Source organism: Oncorhynchus tshawytscha, unplaced genomic scaffold (assembly GCF_018296145.1).
Source record: "Oncorhynchus tshawytscha isolate Ot180627B unplaced genomic scaffold, Otsh_v2.0 Un_contig_6859_pilon_pilon, whole genome shotgun sequence".
In the NCBI taxonomy this organism is placed as follows: Eukaryota; Metazoa; Chordata; class Actinopteri; order Salmoniformes; family Salmonidae; genus Oncorhynchus; species Oncorhynchus tshawytscha.
Genome location: NW_024608121.1, coordinates 19,733 through 40,584, shown reverse-complemented (window position 1 = coordinate 40,584; position 20,852 = coordinate 19,733). Strand labels below are relative to the sequence as shown.

The 20,852-nt window shown below is 42.3% G+C and overlaps 1 pseudogene; it reads left to right on the top strand.

Moving 5' to 3' along the window:
- Window positions 1-6,930: 6,930 nt before the first annotated feature.
- LOC121843274 lies at window positions 6,931-20,261 on the top strand (annotated as a pseudogene).
- Window positions 20,262-20,852: the final 591 nt, after the last annotated feature.

Here is a 20,852-nt window from a genome sequence, read left to right as displayed (position 1 = left end):
ACAGTACCAGCACCACGCATCAGGCCTACAGTGCGCCAGTCGCCTCTCCAGTGCTGCCGGACCTATTCTCTACTCAATCCTGCGCTGCCGGCCCAGTCTCCCGTCTGTTCAGCGCTGCCGGGCCTTTCTCCTCTACAGCGCTGCTGGAGTCTCTCTGCCTGTTCAGCGCAGCCAGTAAGACATTTCTCCTCTACAGCTGCTGGCTGGAGTCTCCCGCCTGTTCAGCGCAGCCAGACCCTCTCTCCTCTCCTGCGCTGCAATCGGGTCCCCGCCTGTTCATGCGCAGCCAGAGCTGCCAGCCTGCATGGAGCAGCCAGAGCTGCCAGCCTGCATGGAGCACTGCATCCGGCATGGAGCATGAAGTGCTTTGCAGAGCTAGCCAGAGCTGACCATAGAGCTGCAGCCTGCATGGACCAGACAGAGATGACAGTCCAATTTGCATGGAGCCCAGCCAGAGCTGTCAGTCTGCAAGGAGCTGCCAGTCTGGACAAGAGAGCTGCCAGTCTGCACGGAGCTGTCAGTCTGCAAGGCTGTCAGTCTGCAAGGAGACTACCAGTCTGTAAGGGTACTGCTGCCAGTCTGCAGGTGGTGAGGCTGCCAGTCTGCCCGCTGAGCCATAGAGCTGCCAGTCTGTAAGAAGCCGCCAGAGCTGTCAGCCTACATGGAGCAGCCAGAGCCGCCAGTCAGCGTGGATCAGCCAGAGCCGATTACCAGTCAGCATGGAGCAGCCAGATCTTTCAGTCTGCCAGGATCTGCCAGTCGGCCAGACTCTTCCAGATCTGCCAGTCAGCCAGACTCTTCCAGATCTGCCAGTCAGCCAGACTCTTCCAGATCTGCCAGTCAGCCAGACTCTTCCAGATCTGCCAGTCAGCCAGACTCTTCCAGATCTGCCAGTCAACCAGACTTTCCAGATCTGCCACTCAACAGACTTCCAGATCTGCCAGTCAACCAGACTCTTCCAGATCTGCCAGTCAGCTAGACTCTTCCAGATCTGCCAGTCATCAGACTCTTCCAGATCTGCTAGTCAACCAGACTCTTCCAGATCCGCCAGTCAGCCGGGATCTGCCAGAACTGCCAGTCACCAGGATCCGCCAGTCGGCCAGGATCCGCCAGTCGGACCAGGATCCGCCAGTCAGCCAGGATCCGCCAGTCAGCCAGGATCCACCAGTCAGCCAGGATCCAGCCAGCCAGGATCTGGTAGATGCATCAACCTGCCTGAGCTTCCTCTCACTCCTGAGCTTCCTCTCACTCCTGAGCTTCCTCTCACTCCTGAGCTTCCTCACTCCTGAGCTTCCTCTCACTCCTGGGCTTTCTCTCACTCCCGAGCTTTCCCCTCCCGTAGTCCCCTCAGTCTTGCCTATGCTGCCTCCAGTCCCGAGCTGTCCTTCAGTCCCGATCTGCTCCCCTCAGTCCAGTGGGTTTCTGGGTGGGACTACTAGGCCATGGTCGGCGGCGGGTGGACTATCCAGGAACATCGCAGGAGGACAAATAAGACATTGACTGAGTGGGTTCCATCCCCGCGGGTGCCACCATGGACAGACGCCTGTTTCTGGACACATTAGTTTATTGTTTTGTAAATATAACCTGTGTTTGTTATAACCTGGTATTAAATAAACATGGAGTCCGCCTGGTACCTGCATTTTAGGTTCCTGGTCACACCTAGATAACCTGTTAGTGTATATATATATAACCAGGGTATAAAACCTGGTAGTGCATATATAACATGGTAGTGTATTATAACCTGGTAGTGTATATATTATACCTGGTAATGTATATATATAACCTGGCAGTGTATATATATAACCTGGTGTTGTGTATATATATAACCTGGTAACCATATATATATATATCTATAACCTGGTAGTGTTTATGGTAGTGTGTATATAACCTGGTAGTGTATATATGTAACCTGGCTGTATGTATATAACCTGGTAGTGTGTTTATATAACCTGGTAGTGTGTATATAACCTGGAAGTGTATGTATATAACCTGGTGGTGTATATATATATGGTATATATATATAACCTGATAGTCTATATATATATATATATATAACCTGGTAGTATACTATATAACCAGGTAGTGTATATATATAACCTGGTAGTGTATATATATATATAACCTGGTAGTGTATATATAACCTGGTAGTGTATATATAACCTGTTTTGTAGTGTATATATAATACCTGGTAGTGTATATATAACCTGGTAGTGTGTCTGTATATATAGTATATATAACCTGGTAGTGTATATATATAACCTGGTAGTGTATATATAGTATATTTATATATACCTGGTAGTGTGTGTATATATATAACCTGGTAGTGTATATATAACCTGGTAGTGTGTATATATGGTATATATATATATAACCTGGTAGTGTATATATATAACCTGTGTTTATATATATAACCTGGTAGTTTATATATACAACCTGGTAGTGTATATATATACCAGGTGCATTGTATATAACCTGGTAGTATATAACCTGGTGTTGTGCATATATATAACCTGGTAGTGTATATATAACCTGGTAGATATAACCTGGTTACATGTATATATACCTGGTAGTGTGTATATATTACCTTGTAGTGTGTATATATAACCTGGTAGTGTATATATATACATGGTAGTGTATATATATAACCTGGTAGGTATATATAACCTGGTGTATATATATAACCTGGTAGTGTATATATAAAGAACCTGGTAGTGTATATATATAACCTGGTAGTGTATATATTACCTGGTAGTGTATATATATATATATATAACCTGGTAGTGTATATATATATACCTGGTAGTGTGTATATATAACCTGGTAGTGCATATATAACCTGGTATATATATAACCTGGTAGTGTGTATATATAACCTGGTAGTGTGTTTATATATATATATAACCTGGTAGTGTATTTATATAACCTGGCAGTGTGTATATAACCTGGAAGTGTATGTATATAACCTGGTAGTGTATATATAACCTGGTAGTGGTGTGTGTATATATTTATAACCTGGTAGTTGTGTATATATATAACCTGGTAGTGTGTATATATAACCTGGTAGTATGTATATAACCTGGAAGTGTATGTATATAACCTGGTAGTGTATATATAACCTGGTAGTGTATATATATAACCTGGTAGTGTATATATATAACCTGGTAGTGTGCATATATATAACCTGGTAGTGTGTATATATAACCTGGTAGTGTATATATTTAGTGTATATATATACCTGGTAGTGTATATATAACCTGGTAGTGTATATATATAACCTGGTAGTGTATATATAACCTGGTAGTGTATATATATAACCTGGTAGTGTATACATATAACCTGGTAGTGTGTATATACCTGGTAGTGTATATATAACCTGGTAGTGTATATATAACCTGGTAGTGTATATATATAACCTGGTAGTGTGTATATATAACCTGGTAGTGTATATATAACCTGGTAGTTGGAATATAACCTGGTAGTGTATATATATTACCTGGTAGTGTGTATATATAACCTGGTATGTATATATATATAACCTGGTAGTGTATATATAACCTGGTAGTGTGTATATATAACCTGGTAGTATATATATAACCTGGTAAGTGTATATATATAACCTGGTAGTATATATAACCTGGTAGTGTATATATATAACCTGGTAGTGTATATATATACCTGGTAGTATATATATATAACCTGGTAGTGTATATATAATCTGGTAGTGTATATATAACCTGGTAGTGTGTATATATAACCTGGTAGTGTATATATATATAACCTGGTAGTGTATATATATAACCTGTGTGTATATATAACCTGGTAGTGTATATATATAACCTGGTAGTGTATGTATATAACCTGGTAGTGTATATATAACCTGGTAGTGTATATATTTAACCTGGAGTGTATATATATTACCTGGTAGTGTGTATATATATAACCTGGTAGTGTGTATATAACCTGGAAGTGTATGTATATTACCTGGTAGTGTATATATAGTATATAACCTGGTAGTGTATATATATATACCATGTGTATATATAACCTGGTGTATATATATATAACCTGGTAGTGTATGTATATAACCTGGTAGTGTATATATATCACCTGGTATATATTTATAACCTGTGTTGTGTATATATAACCTGGTAGTGTGTATATAAACCTGGTAGTGTATATATATAACCTGGTAGTATATATATAACCTGGAAGTGCATATAACCTGGATGTATGTATATACCTGGTAGTGTATATATAACCTGGTAGTGTATATATATAACCTGGTAGTGTATATATATAACCTGGTAGTGTATATATATAACCTGGTAGTGTATATATATAACCTGGTAGTGTATATATTACCTGGTACTGTATATATATATATAACCTGGTAGTGTATATATATAACCTGGTATTGTGTATATATTACCTGGTAGTGTATATATAACCTGGTAGTGTGTATACATATAACCTGGTGGTGTATATATAACCTGGTAGTGTGTGTATATATATAACCTGGTAGTGCATATATAACCTGGTAGTATATATATATCCTGGTAGTGTGTATATATATTTAACCTGGTAGTTTATATATATAACCTGGTAGTGTGTTTATATATATATAACCTGGTAGTGTCTATATATATAACCTGGCAGTGTGTATATAACCTGGTAGTGTATATATAACCTGGTAGTATATATATAACATGGTAGTGTATATATACATATAACCTGGTAGTGTGTATATATCACCTGGTAGTGTATGTATATAACCTGGTAGTGTGTATATAACCTGGTAGTGTGTATATATAACCTGGTAGTGTATATGTAACCTGGTAGTGTATATATATAACCTGGTAGAGTGTATATATACCTGGTAGTGTGTATATAACCTGGTAGTGTGTATATATAACCTGCTAGTGTATATATAACCTGGTTGTGTATGTATACATAACCTGGTAGTGTATATATATATAACCTGGTAGTGTATATATATAACCTGGTAGTGTATATATATAACCTGGTAGTGTGTATATATATACCAGGTAGTGTATATAACCTGGTTTTGTATATAACCTGGTTTTGTATATATACCTGGTATGTATATATACCTGGTAGTGTATATATATAACCTGGTAGTGTATATGTATATATATAACCTGGTAGTGTATATATATAACCTGGTATGTATATATACCTGGTAGTGTATATATAACCTGGTAGTGTGTATATATAACCTGGTAGTGTATATATATATAACCTGGTGTATATATATATAACCTGGTAGTGTATATATAACCAGGTGTGTATATATATAACCTGGTGTTGTGCATTTGTGGTATATATATAACCTGGTAGTGTGTATATATAATACCTGGTAACCTGGTAGTGTGTTTATATATATATAACCTGGTAGTGTGTATATAACCTGGTATTGTGTATTTCACCTGGTAGTGTATATATATATAACCTGGTAGTGGGTATATATAACCTGGTAGTATATATATAACCTGGTAGTGTATATATAAAACCTGGTAGTGTATATATATAACCTGGTAGTGTATATATAACCTGGTAGTGTATATATATAACCTGGTAGTGTATATATAACCTGGTAGTGTATATATAACCTGGTAGTGTTTATATAATAACCTGGTAGTGTATATATATAACCTGGTAGTGTATATATATAACCTGGTAGTGTATATATAACCTGGTAGTGTATATATAATAACCTGGTAGTGTATATATAACCTGGTAGTGTATATATATATGGTATATATATAACTGGTAGTGTGTATATATATGGTAGTGTATATAAAACCTGGTAGTGTATATATATAACCTGGTAGTGTATATAACCTGGTATATATAACCTGGTAGTGTGTATATATAACCTGGTAGTGTGTATATAACCTGGTAGTGTATATATACCTGGTAGTGTATATATATAAAAATAACCTGGTAGTGTGTATATATCACCAGGTAGTGTATATATAACCTGGTAGTGCATATATATAACCTGGTAGTGTATATATATAACCAGGTAGTGTATATATATATAACCTGGTAGTGTATATATAACCTGGTAGTGTGTATATAACCTGGTAGTGTATATATAACCTGGTAGTGTGTATATATATATAAACCTGGTAGTGTATATATATATATCACCTGGTAGTGTGTATATATAACCTGGTAGTGTATATATATAACCTGGTAGTGTGTGTAAATATAACCTGGTATATATATATATATATGTATATATATAACCTATATATGTATATATATATATATATATATATATATATAACCTGGTAGTGTGTATATATAACCTGGTAGTATGTATATATACCTGGTAGTGTGTATATATTACCTTGTAGTGTGTATATATAACCTGGTAGTGTATATATATATATAACCTGGTAGTGTATATATATAACCTGGTAGTGTGTATATATTACCTGGTAGTGTATATATATAACCTGGTATATATAACCTGGTAGTGTATATATATAACCTGGTTTTGTGCATATATATAACCTGGTAGTGTATATATAACCTGGTAGTGTGTATATATAAACACGTTATTGTATATATAACCTGGTAGTGTATATATAACCTGGTAGTGTGTATATATAACCTGGTAGTGTATATATATAACCTGGTAGTTTATATATATATAACCTGGTAGTGTATATATATAACCTGGTAGTGTATATATATAACCTGGTAGTGTATATATATATATATATATAACCTGGTAGTTTATATATATAACCTGGTAGTGTATATATATATAACCTGGTAGTGTATATATATAACCTGGTAGTGTATATATATAACCTGGTAGTGTATATATATAACCTGGTAGTGTATGTATATATATATACCTGGTAGTGTATATATATAACCTGGTAGTGTATATAGATAACCTGGTAGTGTATATATGTAATGTGTATAACCTGTGTGTTTTCTACTGTCCCCAGTATGTGGAAGATCCGTCGTGCCACGCTGGTCTCAGCCCTGTCACTGTACTACAACAGACCATGTGTGGTCTCAGCCACCTCCACTCACTAAACATAGGTACTATATACAGCTGTCTGTCCGTTCGTCCCGACCCTACCTACCTACCTTCCTTCCTTCCTTGTTTGGTCTCAGTCACCTCCACTCACCCAACATAAAGTACCAGTCAAAAGTTTGGACTCATTCAAGGTTATTTTTTAAACTATTTTCTGGAATAGTAGTCAGAACTATGCGTTATATACTATACTATGCGCCCATGAGAGTTACCCATGAAGAAGACCAGGAGTTGCCCATGCTGCAGAGGATAAGTTCATTAGAGTTAACTTGCTCTCACGAGGACGTTCAACATAAGGAATCATGTAAGAACCAAAAAGTGTTAAACATATCCAAATATATTTTATATTTGAGATTCTTCAAATAGCCACCCTGCCTCGATGACAGCTTTGTACACTCTTGGCATTCTCTCAACCAACTTCATATGGTAGTCACCTGGAATGCATTTCAATTAACAGGTGTGTCTTGTTAAAAGTTAATTTGGGGGATTTCTTTCCTTCTTAATGTGTTTGAGCCAATCAGTTGTGTTGTGACAAGGTAGGGATGGTTTACAGAAGATATCCCTATTTGGTAAAAGACCAAGTCCATATTATGGCAAGAACAGCTCAAATAAGCAAAGAGAAACGACAGTCCATCATTACTTTAAGACATGAAGGTCAGTCAATACGGAACATTTCAAGAACTTTGAAAGTTTCTTCAAGTGCAGTCGCAAAAACCATCAAGCGCTTTGATGAAACTGGCTCTCATGAGGACCGGCATAGGAAAGGAAGACCAGGAGTTACCCATGCTGCAGAGGATAAGTTCATTAGAGCTAACTGGCTCTCATGAGGACCGGCACACGAAAGGAAGACCAGGAGTTACCCATGCTGCAGAGGATAAGTTCATTAGAGCTAACTGGCTCTCATGAGGACCGGCACAGGAAAGGAAGACCAGGAGTTACCCATGCTGCAGAGGATAAGTTCATTAGAGTTAACTGACTCTCATGAGGACCGCCACAGGAAAGGAAGACCAGGAGTTACCCATGCTGCAGAGGATAAGTTCATTAGAGCTTCAGAAATTGCAGCCCAAATAAATACTTCAGAGTTGAAATAACATATTTTTATTTATTTATTATTGTTACCCATTTTTCTCGTGAAATCCATTGGTAGTAGGTGAACAGATGATCTCCGCATGTTTGGTTCCCACCGTGAAGCTTGGAGGAGGAGGTGTTATGGTGTGGGACTGCTCTGCTGGTGACACTGTCAGTTATTTATTTAGAATTCAAGGCACACTTACCCAGCATGGCTACCACAGCATTCTGCAGCGATATACCATCCCATCTGGTTTGGGCTTAGTGTTTGTTCTTCAACAGGACAATGACCCAACACACCTCCAGGCTGTGTAAGGGCTATTTGACCAAGAAGGAGAGTGATGGAGTGCTGCATCAGATGACCTGGCATCCACAATCCCACGTCCTAAACCACGTCCCTAGACTCGAGACTGGACTTGGACTCAAACTCAAACACAAGGGACTCGAGACTCTAGGTTTAGTGATTTGACAACACCGCTGTTGACACCTCTCTCCCTCCATTTGTTAACTTCTCTCTCTCTCCATCTCTCTCTCTCTGCATCTCTCTCTCCATTTCTCTCTCTCTCCATCTCTCTCTCTGGTCTCTCTCTCTCTCTCTCTCTCTCTGATCTCTCTCTCTCTCTCTGATCTCTCTCCCTCTCTCTGATCTCTCTCCATCTCTCTCGCTCTCTCTCTCATCGCTCTCTCTCTCTGGTCTCTCTCTCCATCTCTCTCCCCGTCTCTCTCATCTCTCGCTCTGGTCTCTCTCTCCATCTCTCTCAATCTCTCTCTCCATCTCTCCGGTCTCACTCTCATCTCTCTCCCTCGCTCTGGTCTCTCTCTCCATCTCTCTCTCCATTTCTCTCTCTCCATCTCTCTCTCTCCATCTCTCTCTCCGGTCTCTCTCTCTCCGGTCTCCAGTCCACAGGGATCTGAAGCCTCGTAACATCCTGTTGTCTCAGCCAGGGCCCCTGGGGGGGTGAGCGCTGATATCAGACTTCGGCCTGTGTAAAAAGATCCCTGAGGGAAGGACTAGTTTCTCTCCGCTCGGGGATACCGGGGACAGAGGGGTGGATCGCCCCAGAAGTACTGCTGGACACACCGGGACACAACCCGGTGAGAGATACAGAGGCGCGCACACACACACACACACACACACACACACACACACACACACACACACACACACACACACACACACACACACACACACACACACAAAGTAATTAATTAATTAAATACTATAAGGTTTTGATATCTTTCCATCCTCTGTGACATGAAAAACTTCAGTTCCCAGCAGGCTGTTTGTTCTACTGGGTTCTACTACTACTATAATACTACTCCTCTCTAGTGTGTTCTACTACTACTATAATACTACTCCTCTCTAGTGTGTTCTACTACTACTATAATACTACTCCTCTCTAGTGTGTTCTACTACTACTATAATACTACTCCTCTCTCTAGTGTGTTCTACTACTACTATAATACTACTCCTCTCTAGTGTGTTCTACTACTACCATAATACTACTCCTCTCTAGTGTGTTCTACTACTACCATAATACTACTCCTCTCTAGTGTGTTCTACTACTACCATAATACTACTCCTCTCTCTAGTGTGTTCTACTACTACTATAATACTACTCCTCTCCTCTCTAGTGTGTTCTGCTACTACTATAATACTACTCCTCCTCTCTCTGGTGTGTTCTGCTACTACTATAATACTACTCCTCTCTCCCTCTAGTGTTCTACTACTACTATAATACTACTCCTCCCTCTAGTGTGTTCTACTACTACTATAATACTACTCCTCTCTAGTGTGTTCTACTACTACTATAATACTACTCCTCCCTCCCTCTAGTGTGTTCTACTACTACTATAATACTACTATATAATGCTCCCTCTCTAGTGTGTTCTACTACTACTATAATACTACTCCTCTCTCTAGTGTGTTCTACTACTACTATAATACTATACTACTACTATAATACTACCTCTCTCTAGTGTGTTCTACTACTACTATAATACTACTCCTCTCTCTAGTGTGTTCTACTACTACTATAATACTACTCCTCTCTCTAGTGTGTTCTACTACTACTATAAAACTACTCCTCTCTAGTGTGTTCTACTACTACTATAATACTACTCCTCTCTCTAGTGTGTTCTACTACTACTATAAAACTATAAAACTACTCCTCTCTAGTGTGTTCTACTACTACTATAATACTACTCCTCTCTAGTGTGTTCTACTACTACTATAATACTACTCCTCTCTCTCTCTAGTGTGTTTCTACTACTACTATAAAACTACTCCTCTCTCTAGGTGTGTTCTACTACTCTATAATACTACTCCTCTCTGTGTCTACTACTACTATAATACTCCTCCTCTCTCTAGTGTGTTCTACTACTACTATAATACTACTCCTCTCTCTAGTGTGTTCTACTACTACTATAATACTCTCCTCTCTCTCTCTCTAGTGTGTTCTACTACTACTATAATACTCCTCCTCTCTCTCTAGTGTGTTCTACTCTCTACTACTCCTCTCTAGTGTGTTCTACTACTTCTATAATACTACTCCTCTCTAGTGTGTTCTACTACTACTATAATACTACTCCTCTCTCTAGTGTGTTCTACTACTACTATAATACTACTTCCTGTGTTCTACAGTGTTCTAACTATAATAATGTTGTGTCTCTCTCTAGACCCGTTGTGACCAGGCGGTGGATGTGTTCTACTACTACTATAATACTACTTCCTGTGTTCTACAGTGTTCTAACTATAATAATGTTGTGTCTCTCTCTAGACCCGTTGTGACCAGGCGGTGGATGTGTTCTACTACTACTATAATACTACTTCCTGTGTTCTACAGTGTTCTAACTATAATAATGTTGTGTCTCTCTCTAGACCCGTTGTGACCAGGCGGTGGATGTGTTCTCGGCAGGCTGTGTGTTCTACTACGTGGTCAGTAGGGGGCAGCACCCGTTTGGTGACACGCTACGACGCCAAGCTAACATCCTGACCGGGAGTACTTCCTCACACTTCCTGGAAGACGTGCATGGTGGGTGTGTGTCGTCTGTCGTTTAGAGACTCTTGAGATTCTGTGATTCTGATTGAGAGCTGTGCTCTAATGGCTGTGTTGTGTGTCCGTCAGATGACGTCATAGCGGGACCTGATAGAGCGAATGATCAACAGCGATCCAGAGTCCCGCCCGTCCACTTCCTCTATTCTTAAACACCCGTTCTTCTGGAGCCCTGATAAGCAACTTCAGTTCTTCCAGGTACCCCTCTACCCACCTACCCCTCTGCCCACCTACCCCTCTACCTCTACCTCTACCCCCTACCCCTGCCCCTACCCCTCTACCTCTCTGCCCCTCTGCCTCCCTACCCCTACCTCCCAACCCCTCTATCCCTCTGCCTCCCTACCCCTCTGCCCCCTGCCTCCCTACCCCTCTGCCTCTACCCTGCTACCTCTGCCCTCTACCTCTGCCCTCTGCCCCTACCCCTCTACCTCCCTGCCTCCCTACCCCTCTACCCCCTACCTCCCAACCCCCTACCCCCTCTACCTCCCTACCCCTCTACCCCCTATCCCTCTACCTCCCTACCCCACCCCCTCTGCCCCTACCTCCCTACCCCTCTACCCCCTGCCCCCTACCCTCCCTACCCCCTACCCCCTCTACCCCCTGCCCCTCTGCCCATCTACCCCCTCTATCCCCTCTACCTCCCTACCCCCCTGCCCTCTACCCCTCTACCTCCCTACCCCCACTACCCCACCTCCCTACCCCCTCTACCCTCTGCCCTACCCCCCTACCCCCTATCCTCCCCTCTACCCCTACCCTCTACCCCTCTACCCTCTGCCTACCTCCCTACCCCCACCCTCTGCCCCTCCCCTCTGCCTCCCTACCCCTCTACCTCCCTGCCCCCTCTACCCCCCTGCCTCCCTACCCTCTACCCCCCTCCCTCCCTACCCTGCCCCTCTACCCCTCTACCTCCCTACCCCCCTACCCCTCTATCCCTGCCCCTCTACCCCTCTACCTCCCTACCCCTCTACCCCCCTGCCCCCCCCTCTACCTCCCTACCCCCTACCCCTCTACCCCCTACCCCTCTGCCCCCTACCTCCTACCCCCCTCTACCCCCTACCCCTCTGCCCCTCCCCCCCTACCTCCCTACCCCTCCCCCTCTACCCCCTCCCTACCCCCCTGCCCCCTGCCCTCTGCCCCTCCCTGCCCCTGCCCTCTGCCTCTACCCCCCCTACCCCCTACCCCTCTACCCCTCTACCCCTCTGCCTCCCTGCCCCACTGCCCCCCTACCCCCTACCCCTGCCCCCTCTACCCCTCTACCCCCACCTCCCTACCCCTCTATCCCCCCTCTACCCCCCTGCCTCCCTACCCCTCTACCCCTCTCTACCCCTCTACCTCCCTACCCCCCCTACCCTCTACCCCTCTACCTCCCTACCCCTCTACCCCTCCTCCCTACCCCTCTGCCCCTCTACCTCCCTGCCCCTCTGCCCCCTCTGCCCCTCTGCCCCTCTCCCTCCCACCCCTCTCCCCTGCCCCCCTACCCCTCTGCCCCCTGCCCTCCCTGCCCCCTCTGCCCTCTACCCCCTCCCTCCCTACCCCTCTGCCCCTCTGCCCCTCTACCCCCTGCCCTCCCTACCCCTCTGCCTCCCTACCCCTCTGCCCCTCTGCCTCCCTACCCCTCTACCTCCCTACCCCTCTACCCTCTGCCCTCTGCCCTCTGCCCCTCTACCCTCTACCCTCTACCCTCTGCCCCCTGCCCCCTACCCTCTGCCCTCTACCCCTCTATACCTCTGCCCCTCTACCCTCTACCCCTCTGCCCCTCATCTCGTAGAATCTGCACACAATAGAGGAAGAGAGTCTTCTAGAACTAACTGTTGAGAATCTAGATCCCTAGAGGATCTTAGAGGGTCTTCTAGAACTAACTGTTGAGAATCTAGATAGAGAATAGAGAATCTTAGAGAGTCTTCTAGAACTAACTGTTGAGAATCTAGATAGAGAATAGAGAATCTTAGAGAGTCTTCTAGAACTAACTGTTGAGAATCTAGATAGAGAATAGAGAATCTTAGAGAGTCTTCTAGAACTAACTGTTGAGAATCTAGATAGAGAATAGAGAATCTTAGAGAGTCTTCTAGAACTAACTGTTGAGAATCTAGATAGAGAATAGAGAATCTTAGAGAGTCTTCTAGAACTAACTGTTGAGAATCTAGATAGAGAATAGAGAATCTTAGAGAGTCTTCTAGAACTAACTGTTGAGAATCTAGATAGAGAATAGAGAATCTTAGAGAGTCTTCTAGAACTAACTGTTGAGAATCTAGATAGAGAATAGAGAATCTTAGAGAGTCTTCTAGAACTAACCGTTGAGAATCTAGATAGAGAATAGAGAATCTTAGAGAGTCTTCTAGAACTAACTGTTGAGAATCTAGATAGAGAATAGAGAATCTTAGAGAGTCTTCTAGAGCTAACTGTTGAGAATCTAGATAGAGAATAGAGAATCTTAGAGTCTTCTAGAACTAACCGTTGAGAATCTAGATAGAGAATAGAGAATCTTAGAGTCTTCTAGAACTAACCGTTGAGAATCTAGATAGAGAATAGAGAATCTTAGTCTTCTAGAACTAACTGTTGAGAATCTAGATAGAGAATAGAGAATCTTAGAGAGTCTTCTAGAACTAACTGTTGAGAATCTAGATAGAGAATAGAGAATCTTAGAGTCTTCTAGAACTAACTGTTGAGAATCTAGATAGAGAATAGAGAATCTTAGAGAGTCTTCTAGAACTAACTGTTGAGAATCTAGATAGAGAATAGAGAATCTTAGAGAGTCTTCTAGAACTAACTGTTGAGAATCTAGATAGAGAATAGAGAATCTTAGAGAGTCTTCTAGAACTAACTGTTGAGAATCTAGATAGAGAATAGAGAATCTTAGAGAGTCTTCTAGAACTAACTGTTGAGAATCTAGATAGAGAATAGAGAATCTTAGAGAGTCTTCTAGAACTAACTGTTGAGAATCTAGATAGAGAATAGAGAATCTTAGAGAGTCTTCTAGAACTAACTGTTGAGAATCTAGATAGAGAATAGAGAATCTTAGAGAGTCTTCTAGAACTAACTGTTGAGAATCTAGATAGAGAATAGAGAATCTTAGAGAGTCTTCTAGAACTAACTGTTGAGAATCTAGATAGAGAATAGAGAATCTTAGAGAGTCTTCTAGAACTAACTGTTGAGAATCTAGATAGAGAATAGAGAATCTTAGAGAGTCTTCTAGAACTAACCGTTGAGAATCTAGATAGAGAATAGAGAATCTTAGAGAGTCTTCTAGAACTAACCGTTGAGAATCTAGATAGAGAATAGAGGATCTTAGAGGGTCTTCTCTTCATGTCCTTGTGTGTTTGACGACAGCTGATAAGCACAATAGGGCTCTCCTAAAACTAACTGTTGGAGGGACAAAAGTGTGATTGAGCATGAGATGACTCCTCATTATAGATCAGGCTAGTATGTTGATATTTGACTGTAGTTTTAGTTATTAGTGGGTAAAACAGATTAGATGACTCATTATAGATTAGGCTAGTATGTTGATATTTGACTGTAATTTTAGTTATTAGTAGGTAAAACAGATTAGATGACTCCTCATTATAGATCAGCGTAGTATGTTGAAATTTGACTGTAGTTTTAGTTAGTAGTTTTTCCTAGCCACTGTGCTTCTACACCTGCATTGTTTGGGGTTTTAGGCTGGGTTTCTGTACAGCACTTTGAGATATCAGCTGATGTACGAAGGGCTATATAAATACATTTGATTTGATTTGATTGGTTAGGATGTGAGTGACCGTATAGAGAAGGAACCTACAGACAGCACCATGGTGGTGAGGCTGGAGACGGCTGGCAGAGCTGTAGTACGAACCAACTGGAGAATGCACATCTCTGTTCCTCTGCAGACAGGTAACACACCAGACAGGTAACACATCAGACAGGTAACACACATCAGACAGGTAACACACCAGACAGGTAACACACATCAGACAGGTAACACACCAGACAGGTAACACACATCAGACAGGTAACACACCAGACAGGTAACACACACCTGACAGGTAACACACACCTGACAGGTAACACACATCAGACAGGTAACACACCATCAGACAGGTAACACACCAGACAGGCCAGACAGGTAACACATCAGACAGGTAACACACCAGACAGGTAACACACCAGACAGGTAACACATCAGACAACAGACAGGCCAGACAGGTAACACACCAGACAGGTAACACACCAGACAGGTAACACACCAGACAGGTAACACACCTGACAGGTAACACACACCAGACAGGTAACACACACCTGACAGGTAACAACACACCTGACAGGTAACACACATCAGACAGGTAACACACATCAGACAGGTAACACACCAGACAGGCCAGACAGGTAACACATCAGACAGGTAACACACCAGACAGGTAACACATCAGACAGGTAACAGACCAGACAGGTAACACACCAGACAGGTAACACACACCAGACAGGTAACACACCAGACAGACCAGACAGGTAACAGACCAGACAGGTAACACACCGGACAGGTAACACATCAGACAGGTAACACTCATCTCTCTGTGTTTTCTCTCAGACCTGAGGAAGTTCAGGACGTATAAAGGAAACTCAGTCAGAGACCTGCTCCGAGCCATGAGAAATAAGGTACAAGATATACTGTTATATATAGTATATATAGTATACACTGAGTATACAAAACATATATACTGTTATATATAGTATAGTATACACTGAGTATACAAAACCTATATACTGTTATATATAGTATACACCTAGTATACAAAACCTATATACTGTTATATATAGTATAGTATAGTATACACTGAGTAGATAAAACATATATACTGTTATATATAGTATAGTATACACTGAGTATACAAAACATATATACTGTTATATATAGTATACACTAAGTATACAAAACATATATGCTGTTATATATAGTATAGTATACACTGAGTATACAAAACATATATAGTATAGTATACAATGAGTATAAAAAACATATATACTGTTATATATAGTATAGTATACACTGAGTATACAAAACATATATACTGTTATATATAGTATAGTATACACTGAGTATACAAAACATATATACTGTTATATATAGTATAGTATAGTATACACTGAGTATACAAAACCTATATACTGTTATATATAGTATAGTATAGTATACACTGAGTAGATAAAACATATATACTGTTATATATATATAGTATACACTGAGTATACAAAACATATATACTGCTATATATAGTATAGTATAGTATACACTGAGTATACAAAACATATATACTGTTATATATAGTATAGTATAGTATACACTGAGTATAAAAAACATATATACTGTTATATATAGTATACACTGAGTATACAAAACATATATACTGTTATATATAGTATAGTATAGTATACACTGAGTATACAAAACATATATACTGTTATATATAGTATAGTATAGTATACAAAACATATATACTGTTATATATAGTATAGTCTAGAAAACACTGAGTATAAAAAACATATATACTGTTATATATAGTATACACTGAGTATACAAAACATATACTGTTATATATAGTATAGTATAGTATACACTGAGTATACAAAACATATATACTGTTATATATAGTATAGTATAGTATACAAAACATATATACTGTTATATATAGTATAGTCTAGAAAACACTGAGTATATACAAAACATATATACTGTTATATATAGTATAGTCTAGTATACACTGAGTAGATAAAACATTAATTGATGTCACTGTTAAATCCACTTCAATCAGTGGGTGAATGGGAAAGACTAAATATTTCAGTGCCTTTGAAAGGGCCTTTGAAAGGGGTATGGTAGTATGTGCCAGGTGCACCGGTTTGGGTCAAGAACTGCAACGCTGCTGGGTTTTTCACACTCAACAGTTTCCCGTGTGTATCAAGAATGGTCCACCACCCAAAGGACATCCAGCCAACTGTGGGAAGCATTGGAGGTCAACATGGGCCAGCATCCCTGTGGAAGGCTTTCAACACCTTGTAGAGTCCATGCCCCAGCGAATTGAGGTTGTTCGCAGGGTGAAAGGGCTAGAGGGGGGAACTCAATATCAGGAAGGTGTTCTTAATGTTTTGTCCACTCAGTGTATACACCTGTTCACACAGGAGACATGAGGAATAAGGGAAACATGCTGCTTTTTTCAGGCCAAAAATGTGTTATAGTAGTGGTAAATGTTGAAATGGTTGGAGGATAGTGTTGAACTTCCTGTTTCTCTCTCTCTCTCTCTTCCCTGTTTCTCTCTCTCTCTCTTCCTGTCTCTCTCTCTCTCTCTCTTCCTGTCTCTCTCTCTTCCTGTCTCTCCCTCTCTCTTCCTGTCTCTCTCTCTCTCTTTCCTGTCTCTCTCTATCTCTTCCTGTCTCTCCCTCTCTCTCTCTCTTCCTGTCTCTCTCCCTCTCTCTTCCTGTCTCTCTCTCTCTCTCTCTCTCTCTCTTCCTGTCTCTCTCTCTCTCTCTTCCTGTCTCTCTCCCTCTCTCTTCCTGTCTCTCTCTCTCTTCCCTGTCTCTCTCTCTCTCCTGTCTCTCCCTCTCTCTTCCTGTCTCTCTCGCTCTCTCTCTTCCTGTCTCCCTCTCTCTCTTCCTGTCTCTCTCTCTCTCTTCCTGTCTCTCTCTCTCTTCCTGTCTCTCTCTCTCTCTCTCTTTCCTGTCTCTCTCTCTCTCTCTCTTCCTGTCTCTCTCTCTCTCTCTTCCTGTCTCTCTCTCTCTCTCTCTCTCTCTTCCTGTCTCTCTCTCTCTCTTTCCTGTCTCTCTCTCTCTCTTCCTGTCTCTCTCTCTCTCTCTTCCTGTCTCTCTCTCTCTCTTCCTGTCTCTCTCTCTCTCTCTTCCTCTCTCTCTCTCTCTATTCCTGTCTCTCTCTCTCTCTTTTCATGTCTCTCCCTCTCTCTTCCTGTCTCTCTCTCTCTCTTCCTGTCTCTCCTCTCTCTTCCTGTCTCTCTCGCTCTCTCTCTTCCTGTCTCTCTCTCTTCCTGTCTCTCTCTCTCTTCCTGTCTCTCTCTCTTCCTGTCTCTCCTCTCTTCCTGTCTCTCTCTCTCTCTTCCTGTCTCTCTCTCTCTCTCTTTCCTGTCTCTCTCTTCTTCCTGTCTCTCTCTCTCTTTCCTGTCTCTCTCTCTTCCTGTCTCTCTCTCTCTCTCTCTTCCTGTATCTCTCTCTCTCTCTCTTCCTGTCTCTCTCTCTCTCTCTCTCTTACTGTCTCTCTCTCTTCCTGTCTCTCTTCTCTCTCTTCCTGTCTCTCTCTCTCTTCCTGTCTCTCTCTCTCTTTCCTGTCTCTCCCTCTCTTCCTGTCTCTCTCTCTCTCTTCCTGTCTCTCTCTCTCTCTCTCTTTTCCTGTCTCTCTCTCTCTTCCTGTCTCTCTCTCTCTCTCTCTTCCTGTCTCTCTCTCTTCCTGTCTCTCTCTCTCTCTCTCTCTTCCTGTCTCTCTCTCTCTCTCTCTCTCTCTCTTCCTGTCTCTCTCTTCCTGTCTGTCTCTCTCTCTCTCTTCTTCCTGTCTCTCTCTCTCTCTTCCTGTCTCTCTCTCTCTCTCTTCCTGTCTCTCTCTCTCTCTCTTCCTGTCTCTCTCTCTCTCTTCCTGTCTCTCTCTCTCTCTCTCTCTTCCTGTCTCTCTCTCTCTCCTCTCTTCCTGTCTCTCTCTTTCTCTCTCTCTTCCTGTCTCTCTCTCTCTCTCTCTCTTCCTGTCTCTCTCTCTCTTCCGGTCTCTCTCTCTCTCTCTCTCTCTCTCTGTTCCTGTCTCTCTCTCTCTCTCTTTTCCTGTCTCTCTCTCTCTTCCTGTCTCTCTCTCCTCTCTGTTCCTGTCTCTCTCTCTTTTCCTGTCTCTCTCGCTCTCTTCTTCCTGTCTCTCGCTCTCTTTCCTGTCTCTCTCTCTCTCTCCTGTCTCTCTCTCTCTTCCTGTCTCTCTCTCTCTCTCTTCCTGTCTCTCTCTCTCTCTCTCTTCCTGTCTCTCTCTCTCTCTTCCTGTCTCTCTCTCTCTCTCTCTTCCTGTCTCTCTCTCTCTCTCTCTTTCCTGTCTCTCTCTCTCTCTCTTCCTGTCTCTCTCTCTCTTCCTGTCTCTCCCTCTCTCTTCCTGTCTCTCTCTCTCTTCCTGTCTCTCTCTCTCTCTCTCTCTTCCTGTCTCTCTCTCTCTCTCTCTCTTCCTGTCTCTCTCTCTCTTCCTGTCTCTCTCTCTCTCTTCCTGTCTCTCTCTCTTCCTGTCTCTCTCTCTTCCTGTCTCTCCTCTCTTCCTGTCTCTCTCTCTCTCTTCCTGTCTCTCTCTCTCTCTCTCTTCCTGTCTCTCTCTCTCTTCCTGTCTCTCTCTCTCTCTTCCTGTCTCTCTCTCTCCCTGTCTCTCTCTCTCTCTCTCTCTTCCTGTATCTCTCTCTCTCTCTCTTCCTGTCTCTCTCTCTCTCTCTCTCTTGCTGTCTCTCTCTTTCCTGTCTCTCTCTCTCTCTCCTGTCTCTCTCTCTTCCTGTCTCTCTCTCTTCCTGTCTCTCCCTCTCTTCCTGTCTCTCTCTCTCTCTTCCTGTCTCTCTCTCTCTCTCTCTCTTCCTGTCTCTCTCTTCCTGTCTCTCTCTCTCTCTCTTTCCTGTCTCTCTCTTCCTGTCTCTCTCTCTCTCTCTTTCCTGTATCTCTCTCTCTCCTCTTCCTGTCTCTCTCTCTCTCTCTCTCTCTCTCTCTCTCCCCTGTCTCTCCCTCTCTTCATCTCTCTGTCTTCATCTCTCCCTCTCTCCCCCTCTCTCTCTCCTCTGTCCTCTCTCCATCTCCCTCTCTCTCCCTCTCTCCCTCTCCCTTTCTCTCTGTGTGTTTCCATGTCTGTAGAAGCACCACTACCACGAGTTGCCAGCGGAGGTCCAGGAGACGTTAGGGGAGGTGCCTGAAGGCTTCGTTAGTTACTTCACCTCCCGGTTCCCGCGGTTACTGCTACACACACACACCGCGCTCAGCAGCTGTTCACACGAGAGACTTTTCCAACCCTACTACCACTAACACACACTACTACCTGTTAACTAACACACACACACCTACTACCTGTTAACTAACACACACACACCTACTACCTGCCCCCCACTGTTAACTAACACACACACACCTACTACTCTGCCCACTGTTAACTAACACACACAACCCTACTACCTGCCCCCCACTGTTAACTAACACACACACACCTACTACTGCTGTTAACTAACACACACACCTACTACTCTGCCCCCCACTGTTACTCTAACACACACACACCTACTACCTGCTGTTAACTAACACACACACCTACTACCTGCCCCCACTGTTAACTAACACACACACACCTACTACCTGCTGTTAACTAACACACACACACCTACTACCTGCCCCCACTGTTAACTAACACACACACACTACTACCTGCCCTACTGTTAACTAACACACACACACCTACTACCTGCCCCCACTGTTAACTAACACACACACACCTACTACCTGCCCCCACTGTTAACTAACACACACACACCTACTACCTGCCCCCACTGTTAACTAACACACAACCCTACTACCTGCCCCCACTGTTAACTAACACACACACACCTACTACCTGCCCCCACTGTTAACTAACACACACACACCTACTACCTGCCCTCTTCTGTTAACTAACACACACACCTGTACTA